Genomic DNA, 16,554 nt, shown 5'->3' on the forward strand with positions numbered 1-16,554 from the left:
GAACACACAGCCTAACAGTGACCCTGCAGGCCTGTTACACTATCAGGGGAAGTGACTCACCCCAAACCACCTTCATAACGGACGAACATCTCCTGGGCAGACAGCAGCTGGTCTGGGCAGGGACGGCTCTCACCCCCTGGAGCCATGCCGTGGGCCTGCCCCCTCTTCAGCCTCTTCTGCCTCGCCAGGCTCTCTGCAGGTAAGGACGGGCCATGGGCCTTTCCTCTCAGGGAAATGTGCAGCAGGGACAATTTGCTAGGGACCCTGAGGGCAACCATTGCTGACTTGACTCTTTCTCCCCTCGGGAAGAGGACACGCTCTGCTACTTCTCTAATTCTGGGCTTTCCTTTTCAGGGGGCCCATTGGATATCATTTTGGAATCAGAAACCAAAACTCTGACTGTTAAAGTTGGGGAGCCTGCCACCTTCCGTTGTAACTTCACAGGAGGAGACTTGAAGAGCTATCAGATGAGTTGGTGTAAGAAGAGTGAAAATAACACGCTGGATTTACTATACAGACTAAGCAACAATTCTAATGGCAATATAATAAATAATTTCAAAGGGAAAATTGATATTTTAAGAAGTCAGTATGTACTTGATATTCCAAAAGCAACAATAAAAGACGTTGGGACTTACTACTGTGGATCTGATATTCACCGTGCTAGAGTTCCGTTTCTGATCGCCTCAGAACCCTCCGGGGTCAGTCTGAGGTGGCAGGAACCAATTAGAGACCGTCTTTTGCTAAAATGTGGACCACACCTGAGATGAGACCAACCTCAACAGTAACATCTGATTAAGAGAGACAGGAGCTGAGTTGAGACAAGGGCCTTATCTTTGTGACTGGTAGAGAGGGGCCTCTCTCTCAGTTGGAGGGCAGGGAAGGATGTTACGCTTTTTGAAGAGACACTGAAAGGGCCCTGCATCTGTCTCTCATAGTCTCCTGGGAAAGGCTTGAAAAACAATTTTCTGAGAAGGGCCTTTATGTGGAAGCCGGCTGCGGCGGTGAACAGAATTTCTACTAGCCTGAGTGCCGTAGCTTATTCCAGTCTTTATTAAGGAAGCGTAATAAAGCAAAACTAGATAAAGCAAGGATGGTTTTCCATTACCTCCCTAATCAAGATTTCCAAAGCTATTAGAGATACCTTTCACTCTTACTCTGTGAAGAAGGATAAACAGAGTCACTTGCTGAAAAGTTTCTGTAACTATTTTAGGTATTGAATGATTTATGATCTCCCTTGGCTAATGAGAGTTCTGGGAACCCAGCAGGATGGGCAGGGAGGAATAACATGCAGGCTTCCTTCATGTCAGTTGCTGAGAAAGAACACAGAGGCAAATATTTGTGGTACGTGAAATTTCTGAGTTGATCATGAATCAACCGAAGCAAAAAATAGATTTCCAAGTTGAAATGAGTGAGCCAAATTCTGTCAAGATAATAGGGATCCAAGGCCTGAAGGATCCCAGTGAGCAGACTGATTGACAGGAGGATGTCATGATAGAAACATGCGAGAGTCATCAAGGAGTGCTTTCATACTGTTAGCTCCAAACACCAGCTCTTTGTTTTCACAATCAAACATCTGTCTGTCTGGGAACCTCTCTCCAAATAAGGTTAAAAACTCAGGCACGAGGACACAGAATATACACGAGTGTGAGAAAGACAGCTCTTCTGAAGTGTGATATTCAATATTCCTTCCAATGCACTATCACGGACAATACACACTTACTGGGTACTTGCTATAGTCACGCTATCAGGATAGATCATGGAGATAGAATTTTACGTCAAACTCTTAAGTTCTAGTCCCATCGATGTGTTTACAATTTATTTTTAAAAACAGAGCCATGGAAATTATAATAAAAGGTTGCAAAAAGGCACAAAAGTACAATGAGTGTTGCTGACATCACATGTAGTGCTCTGGGAGTTCATGAACCAACGATCATTATGAGAGAAGTTTCTCAAAACAGCTGAGACCTGAGAAATATCAGACTTGGATAACTGGGAAGGAAGTAGAAGGGGAGGCACATTTCAAGGTAGCTGTACTAGTTAGCTATTATTACTGAACAAAGTACCACAAAATTTAGTGGCACAAAATGTTTTTTTTTATCTCAGAGTTTCCACAGTTTCCACCCAGGTGTGACTTAGCTGGGGCTGCAGTCACGGTGTCTCTGGAACTTCAGTCATCTCAAGCATCAACTTCCAAACTCACTCATGCAGACATTAGCAGTCCTCAAGTCCTGAGCAAGCATCTCCATGGGGCTCCTCATAACCTGGCAGCGTGAGTCCCTATAGCCAGGGCTAAGAGAGCAACCAGCATGGAAGGCACAGTCTTCTTGAAATCTAATTTTGGAAGTGACACCCTTTGCTTCTGCTATAGTCTGGTCAGTAGAAGTGAATCAGTAAGTACAACTCAGACTCAGTGGGGAGGATTACATGAGAACCTGAAGACCAGAAGCTAAAAAATCATTGGGGGCATCTTGAAGGCTACCACCCTGGGGAGCAGACACAATAAAGCAGGAAAAGAGAAGGCTCAAAAACTCTGATTAAGACTAACTTGTTTAGAGACCCCTGAGTATAAAGCAAAAGAGGTAAGATTTTATCTCATGAGGTGTATTTCTCAGGCTTTACTGTGCATGCAAAGCACCTGGAGATTGTTTGCAATCAAATTCTTGAGCCCAGCTGCAAAGATTCTAATTCAGTCTATGTGGAGACAGGCTCAGGAACACGTATTTATAACAAGTACCCTGGGTGATTTTGTTGCAGATGGTCCAAACGGACATGCTTTGAGAAATCCTGCCATAAGAAGTGGTAGAACTGTTGAGTTTTTTTAACACAGGGAATATGTGCCCAGTTTCTCCTGCCCTGACTGCTAAGAAATGGACATTAGATATGATCAAGGTATCTCTTGAACAATGGCTCTCAATCCTAACTGCGTATTTCAATCACCTGGGGGAATTCTTTGAAAATACTAATGTCTGGAATACATACCCAGAGATTTTGATTGAGGTGGTGTGGGCATAGAGCTCTGGCTGCCCAGAAATTTCAAACACTCTCCCTACCCTTCCATCGGCCCCTCTCAGTTCTAAAACCTTGCTATTCCACATAGGGTCTCTGGAGCTAAAACACTAACATCACTTGGATGTTTGTCAGAATACAAAATCTCATATACCACCCTAGATATACTGAATCAGAATCTGCATTGTAACAGGATTCTCTAGGTGAGTTATATGCATATTAAAGTTTGAGAAGCACTGGCCTAAACGCCATCATTTTGAAAAATTTCTTGGAGGTGGAGAGATATAAATCAGCTTTTCCCAAGCACTACCTAAGAATCTGTATGTGTAAAAAGCTCCTTCAGGGATTCTGAAGTGCAGCCAAGTGTAGGACTCACAATAAGCAATGAGTCATCCCCAAATAAGGCTACCAATTATTTGTGTTACTAATATAATAAATATTCTCATTGAGGTGCTATTATGTCCTTCTATGCTCCTTGGCAGAAGGCATCACATAAATTCTAGGTATGACCATTTCTAATTCATCCACAGGAAGACTGGAAAATGAGTTAATATTTATTGAGTCAATGTTCTGTATAATGACACCATATGCCCTTCATGGATTATGCACTGCAGCCCAGGATCTTGTGGCACATACCTTCCACTCAAGACCAAGCCAGAAAAAAAGAACATGAGTCTGATTAAGAGTGATTGGGAAGAAAAGGGACAGGAGATGAAAGTGTGTGTCTCTAATTGTCCATTTGTCCTGCAGGAGGGATGAGGACATGAACCTCTGACTTATGATGGGATGGGGTGACTCAGAACCTGAAATGGGTATGGGATGAGCCTGCATAACAGACCCTGGAACCAAGGAAGATGAACAATTAGAAAACAATTAGCCTGTCCACCAATGATCTGTGAGACTCTGTACACAAAACAATGAAAAAAGAAGCCAGACAAGAATTAAAATTAAATACCTTGAGCAACACATTGAGCTAAACAGCAGGTTATTTTAAAAGCTTTTGATATGATACGTGAAGGTGAAAACAGGGCCACCGACAGACTTAGCATAACATGGATGTGGCCAAGTACTTGTGCAGAAAGCCAAATGAGTTACATGAATGTCAGCTAACGTTTTGATATTGTATGTGTTCTTTCTCCCTGAATTGGTAAAGGTAATTAAGAGTTCACTAAATTCATACCCTTTCCTTGCAGCAACATGGATGGAGCTGGAGGGGATTGTGCTGTGTGAAATAAGTCAGAAGGAGAAAGACAAATACTGGATGGGTCACTGAAATGTGGAATATAGAGAAGCCAAACAAAAGGTCAAATAAAGCCAAACTAAGAATTAACACTAGACTTTAGAACTAAGACTACCAGAGGAGAGCAATGTGGGGAGGAAGCATAATGGACTATGGTGATGGACTATGAGTGTTGGTAGTGGGGGGGTGTGGGGTAACAGCACCTGCAGGGGGAGATCCTATACTTCTAATACACAAACGCAATGTAACCCAATGTTACTCAATTTAAAAAAATAGATCTACAAATTCAAAGTCTGCTTCCCTATAACTTTATATGTTGGTATTTTTTATACATTCAGGAGCAAAACTCTATTTCTTCTTCATATTTTCAAATATTTGAATATAGCTATTATAGTCAACCACCCAAGTCCTCATTTCTCTATACCTAATACCCTCAACCATTTCTCATGACTTTTTCTTAAGTTTTAAGCTCCTCAAGAGGAGAATCCAGTCAATGTATTTTTCTATTCCATACAATTCTCAGTACTATGATTAGCATTGTGGTGGGAAGTCAATAAATCTGAATTGAATGGATGAATTATGTCTATGTTCCCACGTGCCCATTTAAATGTCTGTTTAACACATCCACTTAGATATCTATCTCAAAGAAAGTTCAACTCAACTCCAAGACTTAAGTCAAGCTCTTCCTTCCATAGAGCATCCTTTCCTAAGATTCCTTACCTCGGTGAATAACATCATCATCTCACATCTATGCACTTCTCACCATCCTCCACTACCAACACCTTGGTCTAAGCTACCATTTTCTCCTTTGAATAAAATCATTCAAGAGACCAAAATCCTTACCGTGGCCTCTAAGATGCTGCACAGTCTGTCCCTTCCCACACCCAGTGCCAGCCCCTCACACCTCTCTCCCCCATTTGCCATATTTCTATCAAATAGTTAGTCCTACCAGGATTTGAATTGGGAGGGCAGGAGATGCCCTCCCAAACCAGTAACTTTGCACATAGTATTCTCTCTTCATCACCTGTTTAACTCTACCCACCTTTTGGATCAAAGTTTTCACATCAATTCTTTGGAGAATTGAGATCTTCCCAGCAAGTTCGGATTTTGTTTTGTTTTGTTTTGTTTTAAGGTGCTTCATGATCAGTTTGTAATGATATTTCATAAATTTGGATAATATCTTTCTCACTCATTTGTAAGCTCTGAAAGATCAAGAACTATACCTGCTTTTGCTTATTATTGAACCTGACAAATTACATAAATAAATTTCTATGAATTAATAGATAACTTCCCAATATCCTAGGATTTCCCAGAGTTTGATGATCATAACTGACTCGGGACTATAGCCATGTCCAAGTCTTGCTGTACTCTCACTTTTGAGAGTCTTGGAAACCCTAGAGTCACCCTCAGCCAGAGGCCAGGGGTGCTCAAAGGCCAGTGATTTTCACCCATTCTCTAAGAGGCCTGACATACTCAAGAGCCCTTTCTCAGAGAACAAAGCGTCCTCCATATTTCTGGGTGTTTCCACATAGCAACCTGGGACAGGTAAGCGAAACTTGCCCCAAAATGCTGGCCAGTGATGAGGAAATCAGAGGGCCCCTCTGATTACTTCTTTCTCAGTGACTCCTGGACAGGCTTATGATGAGCCCTTTTGGTGTTTTGGATATTGTGTGCTGTTTTCAGTAGCTATATTATTAAAATACACAAGTCTATAATTATGGGGCTGCATAGCCTCATCTCTCAAATATGTACAGGGCAAGGACAATATTCCCGGTGCTGAGCCGCTTGCTGAGTTACAAAAACGACAAGATCTCAGTTCCTGTCCTAAGGTGCTCTTTCTAGTGGGAGAAACAGACATGAAAATAGAGACTTAATAACAGAGGCAAGAACAAACAGCTGTGAGAACAGAGAGAAGAAAGTGACCGCCCAGCTCAACTCCTGACAGAGCAAACACTTGCTTCCGGCAGTGGATGTGCTTGGAGGGTCCTTAAGATCACCCGGGAGAGAAGACACACATCCTCAGCACACACACACACACACACTCACACGCACACACCACGGGGTACTGCACACAGCCCTTTGGCTATGATGTTCACAGTTAACATAAGTACATAAACTGAAAATAAATGGGAAAATACTGAACTCAGACAAGACGGTCTCCTTTTGTGAGGAATGTCTATCAGAATTTTCGTCGGGCCTCGTTAACCACAGATGTGACAAATATCCCACAAAATAAAGCTTAGAGCTTCCCCAAATGCTGCTATTATATACCCCAAAACCCTACCAGCGTGGATTGAGAAGACAAAAAATTAGGAAAAGCAAAGAGGAAAGGGAGAGAGAAAGGAGAACATGATTCCCTGGACGGTGATCACCCCTTTGACTTTTTGTTCTTAGTAAAGAGCCTGCCCAAACCTCCGGGGTTTCTCAGGATTTGGTACTGCCAGGCAGACCCCCTCCCCACCTTGCTAATGGGAACTGTGAGGAAATCTGGAGAGACTATTAGGAAAGTAATGTACTCACAGGGAGGCAAATTATGCCAGTGGGGCTGGCCTTGAACTTCTGCTTTCGTGTGTTCTTTGATTTCATTCAGTTTGAAATATCAAGATTTTTTTTCCTCAGAGATGTCAGCACCTTATCGCCTACGCTAAATCTATAAATCTTTATCTAAGCTGATTAAGTTGTTTCAGTTCATGGAATTGTTTTTAGTCAAAGTAAGAGTACAACTTTTCTCCTGTGAAGGGCAAAATAAAATCAGATCTAAAAGGAGACACTCATTCTGCTTCTCCTCTAAAGTCATCTCTCCTCTGGAAGCTCAGGGAAGAGCCAGCATATTCAGATCAGTCTTGCGTATTTTCCTCTTTGTATTAGTCAGCTCTGCTGTAGTAGCAAGCAGCACCAACATCTCAATAGCTTAAACATGGAACATTTACTGTTTGCTCCTGTTTTTACTACAAGTTGGAGGCCATTGGTGACCGCTAGGAGCTGCTTCCTGTCCTCCCGTGCCAGAATCCAGGCTGAACAATAACTCACTGCTTGGGGCACATTGTTGTCCTGGCAGAGGACAAAGAACAAGGGAGCTGCTGGCGAAAGCTCAGGCTTCTCCCGAAAGCTTCTGCTCACAGTGTCCATCACGTCCCCTCACTCTCACGGACCAGTCCTTCCACAGCCCAGCCCAAAACCACGTCCCTCCCGCAGAAGGTTCTGCAGGAATGGCAATGGGCGGGAACTGATGGACAGTGGCATAGAAATGGGCAGAAGCTGATAATCCTCTCACGTGGAAGGAGGCATCAAACACTTCAGAATAATAACACAACCTACCGTTTGACTCCATCCGTGTGATTTATATCCGTATGGGGAATCTCCTCACGTCAGCTAAAAAGACATTGATATGATTTTTGTTTTCTTAGGAAAATTTGGGGGCAACATTTACCAAATTGTTCTTCAAATGTCTCCATCCCTTAGGATGTTAACAGTTACTCAGTAACTAAAAAGAATTCCAAGGTCAAAAAATGCCCTGTGTTAATAGCCCTCTCTTAATATTCACTTTTCTTTATTATCATATGAAATGCTCTGAGAGTTCTTTCTATAAAGATACCTATTTAATCCAGGATTGGAATCACAGAGTTCTTTCTATAATGGCATAACCATAAATATCTGATGAGATTCTAATGGCTAACCCTGCCCTTAAGGATTATGAGTGAATCACCAGAAGGCTTCTTACTGCTTCCTCATTTCTGTGCATCCAGATCCAAGGGCACTCTATGGTGTTGAGAGGACGTCTGCATGAGACCAACAGGTCTGTACAAGCCTCCAAAGAAGCCTTGTATTTTTTGTTAAGATCTCTATATTAGGAATCTGAAAATGCTGTTCAGTGATTACTCCGGCCTACTGAATAAGTGGAAACATCTCAATCTGACCTTCGCTTCTGCCTTCCTTTATTCAACAACTACATCTTATGCATCTTTTTTTTTCTAAAGATTTATTTATTTATTCAAGCACTGGGTACAGTCAGAAGCACGGGAGGGTAAGAGAATTCACCAGAGCCAGAGGGGAGAGCAGAACAGGCAGACTGACGAAGTACACTGCTGAGGGGAGCAGCGGGCGGCAGGAGAGGTCTGCGCGCCATATGGGACCCTCGCCCCATGGCAGGGATTGAACAGGCACTGCAGAGGCTGCGGGCAGCTTCGCAAGCCAGCACTCAACCGCTGTGCCACCAGGGAGGCCCTACATCTTATGCATCTTATGCATCAACTAAGTCCTGCTCTGTACCAAGCCATGGGGCAGGCATTGGGAATCTAGTGTGAGCACAACAATCATGGTCCCTTCTGTAGGACCCTGCCTTCACAGACTTACTGGTTTAAAATAAAAGGAACAGACACAAAGCAAACACCGAAACAGTCCATCATGCAGACTCTCCACCCTCTGCTTCACCAGAGCTCACTGGCCCCTGCTTGAAATAGCTCTTTCCAGGCCTAGTTCCGCGATGCCCCACTTTGCTGGGCTTCATGTACATCACTGGCCTCTTCTCGTCATCACATTAGCTGGCTCTTCCTCCTCTCCTAATACAGAGCCCCCAGGGCCCTTGCCCGGGTCCCTCTTTCTGTCCTTACCTCTCCCTGGGTGATCTCATTCATGCTCATGGTGTTACAGCCCGTCTATGTGCTCATAACTCCCAAATTTCTACCTCCAGTGCAAGCCCCCTCTTCAGGACGTACTCTCGCTCCCAGAGGAACCACTTCAGCACTTTCCTCTCTCGAATCATTCCCCGTGTTCTCTCCTCTTCCATGATTGTTTGTACACTTCCTTTATGCTCCTCCTAATTTATGAGCCCCTCGGGGGCAGGGATCCTTGGTCTGTTTCTCCACAGCGCATGGCATAGTAAGTGCTTCATATATGATTATTGAATTTAATGTTTGAGCTGAATTTCTGCTTTAGGGATGACTGAGACACGCATGTAATGAAAGAGAATATTTTATTTAAAGAAATAATGCCTCATCCTTCTGTGTTTCCAAATGAACAACCTCAGATGAGGGAACACAGCTACATATATTGGCATGAGGTGAATACTTAAATTTAAAAATGCTAAGTGGAGACAATATCATCCCTCGTGGTCACAGAAGCTGCCACAAAGGTTTTCTAAATTGCCCACATTCCCACACCCCATCTGGCGACGCTGGTATGTTACAGCCAGGGATGACTTATCTTCACAACAGTCTCCCCTTGGAACTACTCCTTACTTTAAAATGAAGAGATAAAAGGAAATGACCAGGGCTTGCCTGAACTCTGCTACCCAACCAGTGCAGCAGCTTTACCCATAATGCTGACTCCTTGGTTTAGATTCAGAGCCAAAGAGGAGGCCAAAGGAGGAAGGCCCCCTGCATTGCAAAAGATGTTTCACCAGCGGCTCTAATAATAGCATGTGGGAACTGCACCTCTCCTCCCTCTGAATTTTTCTGGGGAGGGGAATTTTTTAAAAATATATTTTACATCATTCTTCCTTTTTGTACAAAGTATTTTTTTTCCTCTCAAGTGGAGTCCCCGTAAAATTCCCACCCGCGCACCCACGCACCATCACCATAGTCTCATTTGAATTTTGATGCTGTTCTTTCCCAAGCCTCTCCCTAGGCCTCTTCTAGCAGTCAAGCCCAGTCTCATACACCTGTAGCGGAAAAGAGCAACCTAAGTGTTGTTACGAGAAAAGTCAAGAGCCTTTTTGTGCTTGATGACATGCCCAAGGGGTGCCTGATGACCACACAGGGGCCCTGATTATACCGGGACAGGGTCCCCAGGGCCCAGTGTCTGTGTGTACACACAGGCTGCTTTTTCTTATGTCAGTGTCCCTAAAAATATTTTCCTTGGCCTTGCCACTTTGGGTTTAGTCTATCAAAATAAGGGAAACTGTTCGGATTACATTCCTTCTGCAAAAATAAGCACTTTTCAACTGCCATCACAACTTAAAATATATTTTCTTTTCCCAACAGCATCCCTGCCCTATCACAATTCCCTAGATAAACATAAAGCTTGTGTTATAATACTTATTAACAAAGAGCCCTCTAGGCCGACAGCGGCTGTAGGAATTCTGCTTGCCGGCATTTGCTATGCAGTCCCAAACATAGCTCAAACACATTGTGAGGAGGCCTCCGTGACCTCAGGCAGCCTCAGGTCAGCAATCTGGGACTTGAGACTGCACTTTAGAAAATAAGGTATTCTGACAGAGAGAGGGCCTTGTCAGCTGAATCTTGCAAAAATCCCCTTTCCTGGGTCTATCTCCTCAGCACTGGCGGTTCCCCTGCATCTTCTGTTACATGCAGCCCCGGGGCGCCCCTCAGCCTGGACCCTCTGTCGATGTAGATTGACACCATGTGCTTTGTCAAGTGCTGTGAGTTCACTGGCAACGTTATTTCAGTTTGACAGAAGCCGAGGTTGTTCGTCAAACAGGCATTCTTGCTCCGCGCTATATTTCCTTCCTTCTATTCTGGTAGTTCCCAAGTTCTCACAGTCACTCTCAGTCATGGACGTGAGCTAAGTTTCAGACTCCATGACAATGAAAGCCCTGCCGAGGTGTAGCTTGTCTTTCTAGTCAATGATCTTTTCATTCACTCATACTAAGTGTTCGTTATGCAGCTCAGTGTTAACAGTCCTTTAATTTGTCATCTCTGGGATGGCTAGAACTGCACCTGCATCCAAACGAGCCTTCAACACAGCACCGCGACAGTGACCGTGAAACAGCCACCTTGGCCATGGACTCTCTAGCCGGGGTGGACAGGATAGCTCATCCCGCATCTACTCCAGGCCTTTGCCCTTCACCCATCCCCACTTTCACCAAGGACTCCCCACAAACCCTGCATAGCCAACCAGACACAGGGATCCACAGGGTGTGGCAGGGTGTGATGTGGCTCCTGGGACCAGGGCACTGGGGATGGGGATCCAAGTTGTCATGAGGCCAACCAACATCCCCTCAAATACTAACTTAACACTCCATTGGCTTAGGGACTCTCCTCTTCTATCTCCCAGAGCTCCCTCAGGGCCACTTTTTTTATTGACACAGTTGCCTTCCCCCAGACACCCTACATCCCTTGCTTCATTAGTGCCATAACTTTATAGCTGACCCACGTGTCTGGCATTCTTTCAGGCTCATTCCTCTTTTCTCCCTACCTCTGGTAAAACTAACCAGTGTGTGAGCTCAGAACCCAAGAGCTAGGGAGCCCCTATGGAGCTGTGTCGGGTAGGAAGATCCCCAGAAAGAGCATGATGATGTGTTATTTAGATGTTGTGGGAGGCAGCGGCATGGGGTCAGACAGTGCTGGCTGTGGAAGCCCCCCACACACACACACACTTCTCCCAAGGGAGAGAGGTGAGGCCTCCTCATCTTGGCATTGACACTCTTCCATTAGCATAAAGCCCACCTGATGACAGGGTCATCTCACTCCCACTGAGGGTTTATGGGGAGGGTCTCACTTCCATAGAGTCCTCCTACTCCTCCTCTCCTTCCCTCCCTCCCTCCCTCCCTCCCTCCCTCTTTGATTAAAGGATAAAGGATTTATCTTCTTTATGGGAGACGAGGCAGGGAATTTCCTTAAGCACAGTTCTGTCACCATCCCTGTCCTGAGAAACAGCCGGCAGGTGGAGGATATAAGATCTATATGATAAGATCTTAATTCCTCAGTTGCATAGTCCTAAAGCTCCAGCGCTCCTATAAATAATAATGCACATTCTGCTTTTTTGTAAATTCCCATCACCAAAGGAGGACAAAAACCTCCTCCTTACCCCCTGACCTGTTCCTGGCCCTAGTCCCAACCTAGAACCTTCAGCAAAACATTGCTGTCCATTTCAGAGGAGAAAAGTAAGGAGTGCTTTTTCCGATGTGCAGAGAAAGATGACAAAGGGAGGGGGGTTTCTGTGCAGGTCTCTTTTAACTAATAAGGCATCTGCTCCCAATCCAGATTTTCCCAGCTTTTACTTCTCTGTTGGGACATGGTTAGATGGCTGTACAAAATTACTCCTGTTTTGTTTCTGCTGTTTTATAAGCAGACAACAAACATAAAAGATTAGTCTTTTATCATCATGAAAACTTCTGTTCTGGCCTCTCCATGTTCTACCTGAGGACTATTGGGCCTCTGTGATTCTTCCAGCAAGCAGGGGAAATCAAAGAGGATTTCCAGAGATAGCAATAATTTTACATTCAACCCACAGCCTTCTCCACGGCAGCAAGTCTTCACTGTGAAATCAACAACTCCAGGAAAGAAGGAGAGCGTTCACCACTTCCCAAAACAGGTTGCCACTGCAGCACACTGGACGCACGGTCATACTTAATGGCAGGTCCCCTTGGAAAACTATGGTCTGCTGGGAGTCTGGGAATGACAGGGCAAAAAAATGGGGGAGGGAGGGTGGGATAGAGGGAGAGAGAGAAAGAGAACATGAAGTTAAAAAAATAACAAGAACCCACTGTCCATCTGGTATAAATACATACACACATACTCACACGCACACATGCACATAAACACACACAGAGTGATGTGTTGTCCAAAGTAAGGAATCAAGCTAGTGGACTCCGCTGGCTGATCCAACCTCTCAGAGGGAGTTGGGCAGGGCAGAATTTGGGTCTGGGAGATCTGGGCAGCTTAAGAGGAGGGACCAAACCTGTAGACTTAGGCCATTTCAAATCACACAGAAGAAGGACCACAGTACCTCACATAGTTTCCTAAGCACCTACTAAGTGCCCAGCTGTGCTGTAGGAGCTGGGGGGAGGAAAGGATATGAAAGATGCTGACCTAAACAGGAGTCACACCCTCTGAGTCGCAAGGAGGGGGAGGTAACAATCTCCAAGGAGGAAGCTGGTGATTGGGGGTCCTGGAGGAAGGAAAAGGAGCACAAGACGGGCAGACCACCTGATCCCGGGTGATACCCTGCCACAGGCCTTGCCTCGTCCCCTGGGGACAGCACTGCCGTAAACCTTTACTGCCCAGCAAGGCTTTTTTCTTTTGCCCAAAGGATTCTCTTACATGGTAGTTTTCAACCCTGGGTGCACATCAGAATTACATAAGGAGCTTCTTAAAATCCTGATGGCCAGACCTCCCCCTCCCTCAAGACTGATTAAATCAGTCTCTTTGGGGTTTGTACCAGGTTGCCGGGATTTCTTAAAACTCCCCCAATTGGGCAAACCCAATGTGCAGCTAAAATTAAGAACCACTGCATGGAAGTAATCATCCTAAACATTGCTCCAACTTTTCTCTGCCTTCACATTCCTCTTATCTAAGTTATTTTATTTTTAGTTTGGTCTTTGTCCTTTCAGTAGATAATTCTCCAAAACTCCATCAAACCTTTTTCATGCTTTAACTTTGCTTTTTCTCATTTAACTTTCATTGTCCGCTCCACTTACTCCATCTTCCCATTATGTTTGTTTTCTGTTGTGTTCTTTTTAGTCCAGAGTCAACATTGACAGGGCTCTTGATATGAGCAGAGTACTATAGTGGGCACTTAACTGCTACTAAAAATTAAATCCAAGGCAATAATATTTTCTGTTAAATTCTGTGTGACAGTTATGGGTTCTTGTCCTTTAGAAGATTGGCATTTTGGCAAAATCTATCTCCCTTCCTAGGAAGCTACTCCCTTAGTGTATAAATAAAAGATCCAAAATAATATATTGCCACAGAAATAAAAGGAACATCCACATATGGGAAAAAGAAGCATTAAAAGTGCCTGAAGCTAAATATCAACATCTTCCCTGCCAAAATGTTGGCCTTGCTCTGGGAAGGAGATGCTGCTTTGAGAAGCAGAAAGAAAAAGGTCCTAGACTGTGCAGCTGGGGTGGCTGTTCTCTGGGGATGGAACATCTGGCTGATTCAGGCTTGTCTCCGCATAGTCCATAGCCAGCCCAAGAGCTGCGGTGCTGAGGGCTGAGATGAGGAAAAAAGAGAGGTGCCAGAAGCAGAGCCCTTCAGCACCCAGAGAAAGGCCAAGGGTCTGCTTGTTCCCCCTCTTGCTGCCCGCTGCCCAGGTAAGAACAACCAGGAGCCTCCGAACAACAGGCCCTGCAGATTCCTGGTCCAGTGGGCCCCAAAGAGCCCAAAACTGTCTCCTCCACAGAGCCCAGACCAGCCCTGAGCACACCCTAGAAGCCAGTGAGTGTTTGCCCAATAACTGGGTAAACGAGTAAATGACTCCCTGATGAAATTATGCTGCGAGACTTCCCAGGAAGACTGAAATGGAAGATGGCTCTGGAATCCCACCAAGTACCTCAGTCCCTTCATTCTCAGATAGGGTTCCTTTCTCTAACTTCCTTTTATGCTGATTTTGTTTTTCAGGAATCAAGTCAGATGCCTTGTTGGAACAGCAAGAGATGTTAGCTCCTTTTGGAAGAAGCAAAATTTTGCGGTGCCAGATGGCGGGGGAGAAAATAAATAATTATTCTATATACTGGCATAAGAGAAAGCGAGATGGCTCCCTGAACCTGATGTACCAACCAAGAGACTCTGGCCCTGGCTCCAGGGCAACTTACTCTTAGAGCTGAGAAGTCAACCAGTCTACTGTCCTTGGAGATTCTTGAAACTGCCATGAGAGAGGAGGGGACCTATTCCTGTACTTCCCCCACCCATGGTGCTGCCCTCTGCCTCCAGGCAGTTCACAGACTGAAGTTTCCCCTCCCACCTTCCATGCAGGTCAGCTGACCCCTATGCAGGCCTAACAGGAGAAGGTCCACAAGGTGCAATCACATCCATTATTTCATAACCACATGAGACAATATGGCCCCATTTTATCATGTAAGAAGCTGAGGCCTAGTGAAGTTAAGTGACCTGCAATTAAATGGGGCTGTCAGATGCAAACCCAGATCTTTCAAAGCTAAATCCAGTGGTCTCTCCACAAAGCAAAGCTGCCTCCTCAGAATGAGAACAAGCAATGATAAAAGAGGACCCCCAAGACCCCATCCAACCCAGTCACAAGATTAGCATCCTATCTGAGGCATTCTGTCTAAGGTGGCACTAGCCAGCAGCCTGTTCTCAACAGTCTGCAAATTCAAGGCAACTGAGTATGAGTTCAAAGAACTCACTTGAAGAACAGAAAGAGCTACTTTGCTTGAGGTTATAAGGAAGTGAAGCCTGAAACGTGGATTCGAAAGGCTTGCTCAGGTCCCTACCAGCCTCAACTCTTTCATTCTTTTGTCTGTTCCAAATGAGAACAATAAATAGGTCTTCCTCCATTGCTGTGACATCTGCTGGTTGACTGGCCTGGGACCCCAAGCACCACCCTGGCCCTGAAAATGAAATAACCACTTACCTCAGTCCCACAGCCATCTCCAGCTTTCCTGAACTAAGAGCAACGCAAGATGCACTCATGGCTGTCTTCGTATTAGTATCAGCAATGCCTTTCTTAACCCTTCTCTTTGCTGAGGGGAAGGACAGAAGTTCTTGAGATGACGTGAGCTGTCTTCGCAGTCACTGCCCAGAGACCTGGGGTTCTTCCTGTGCCTATGGCCTTGGGAATCCACTCCTCTCTGGCCGTCTTTGGTCTCCTTGTACATGGTAGATGGCAACACACTTTCTAGTCAGATATCCTGTGAGCAGAAGAAATCATTTCACTTCAATAAGCATTTTTGAAGGCCAGGATGACTTCAATTGGCACTTATTATCTGCACCGACTTTCTCTTCCTCGGGCCTAGGGAAAGGCTGATTTTGCCCATTAGCAATAAACTCTTGGAATTACCTCTAACCTGTGGGAGATATAAATCATAGTCATAAACATAAGCACATTCTTGGGATTTTTCAGAATGACTTCTGGAATAATTTGAGATAGTTCAACAGCAGTTATCTGGGAAAACAGGCTTGTTTGAGTCCTGCTAACCATTCTTCTGATATTAATGCAGATTTAAACCCACAGTTCTTCCTGCCTTGGGTTTGTTGTTGTTTTTGGTGTTTTTTTTTTTTTTCTTTAAACATGTCCTCACTTCTTACATAGAATATTCTTTTCTCCTCCCTAACTATCTATTTCTTATACAGAATGGCCCTGCATCTGGCATATCAGGAAGTCCCAACAGGAGACAGGGTACTCTCCAAGGCATGATTAGAGAGACTCCATGGAAAGGTACAATTTACAGAGGTAGGAATTGCAATGGATAGAATTGTATCCTCCCCAAAGAGACAAGTTAAAACCCTAACCCCCAGTACCTCAGAAAGTGACTTCTCGTGGAGGTAGTCATTGCAATGGATATACTCCTTTTGAACAAGATCTTACTGGAGTGGGCTGAGCCCCTGATCCTGTTACTGGCATATCTGTAAGAGGCAGCCATGGGAAAACACACAGGAGAACGCCTG

This window comes from Talpa europaea, assembly GCF_964194135.1.
Source record: "Talpa europaea genome assembly, chromosome: 8".
NCBI classification, from domain to species: Eukaryota; Metazoa; Chordata; class Mammalia; order Eulipotyphla; family Talpidae; genus Talpa; species Talpa europaea.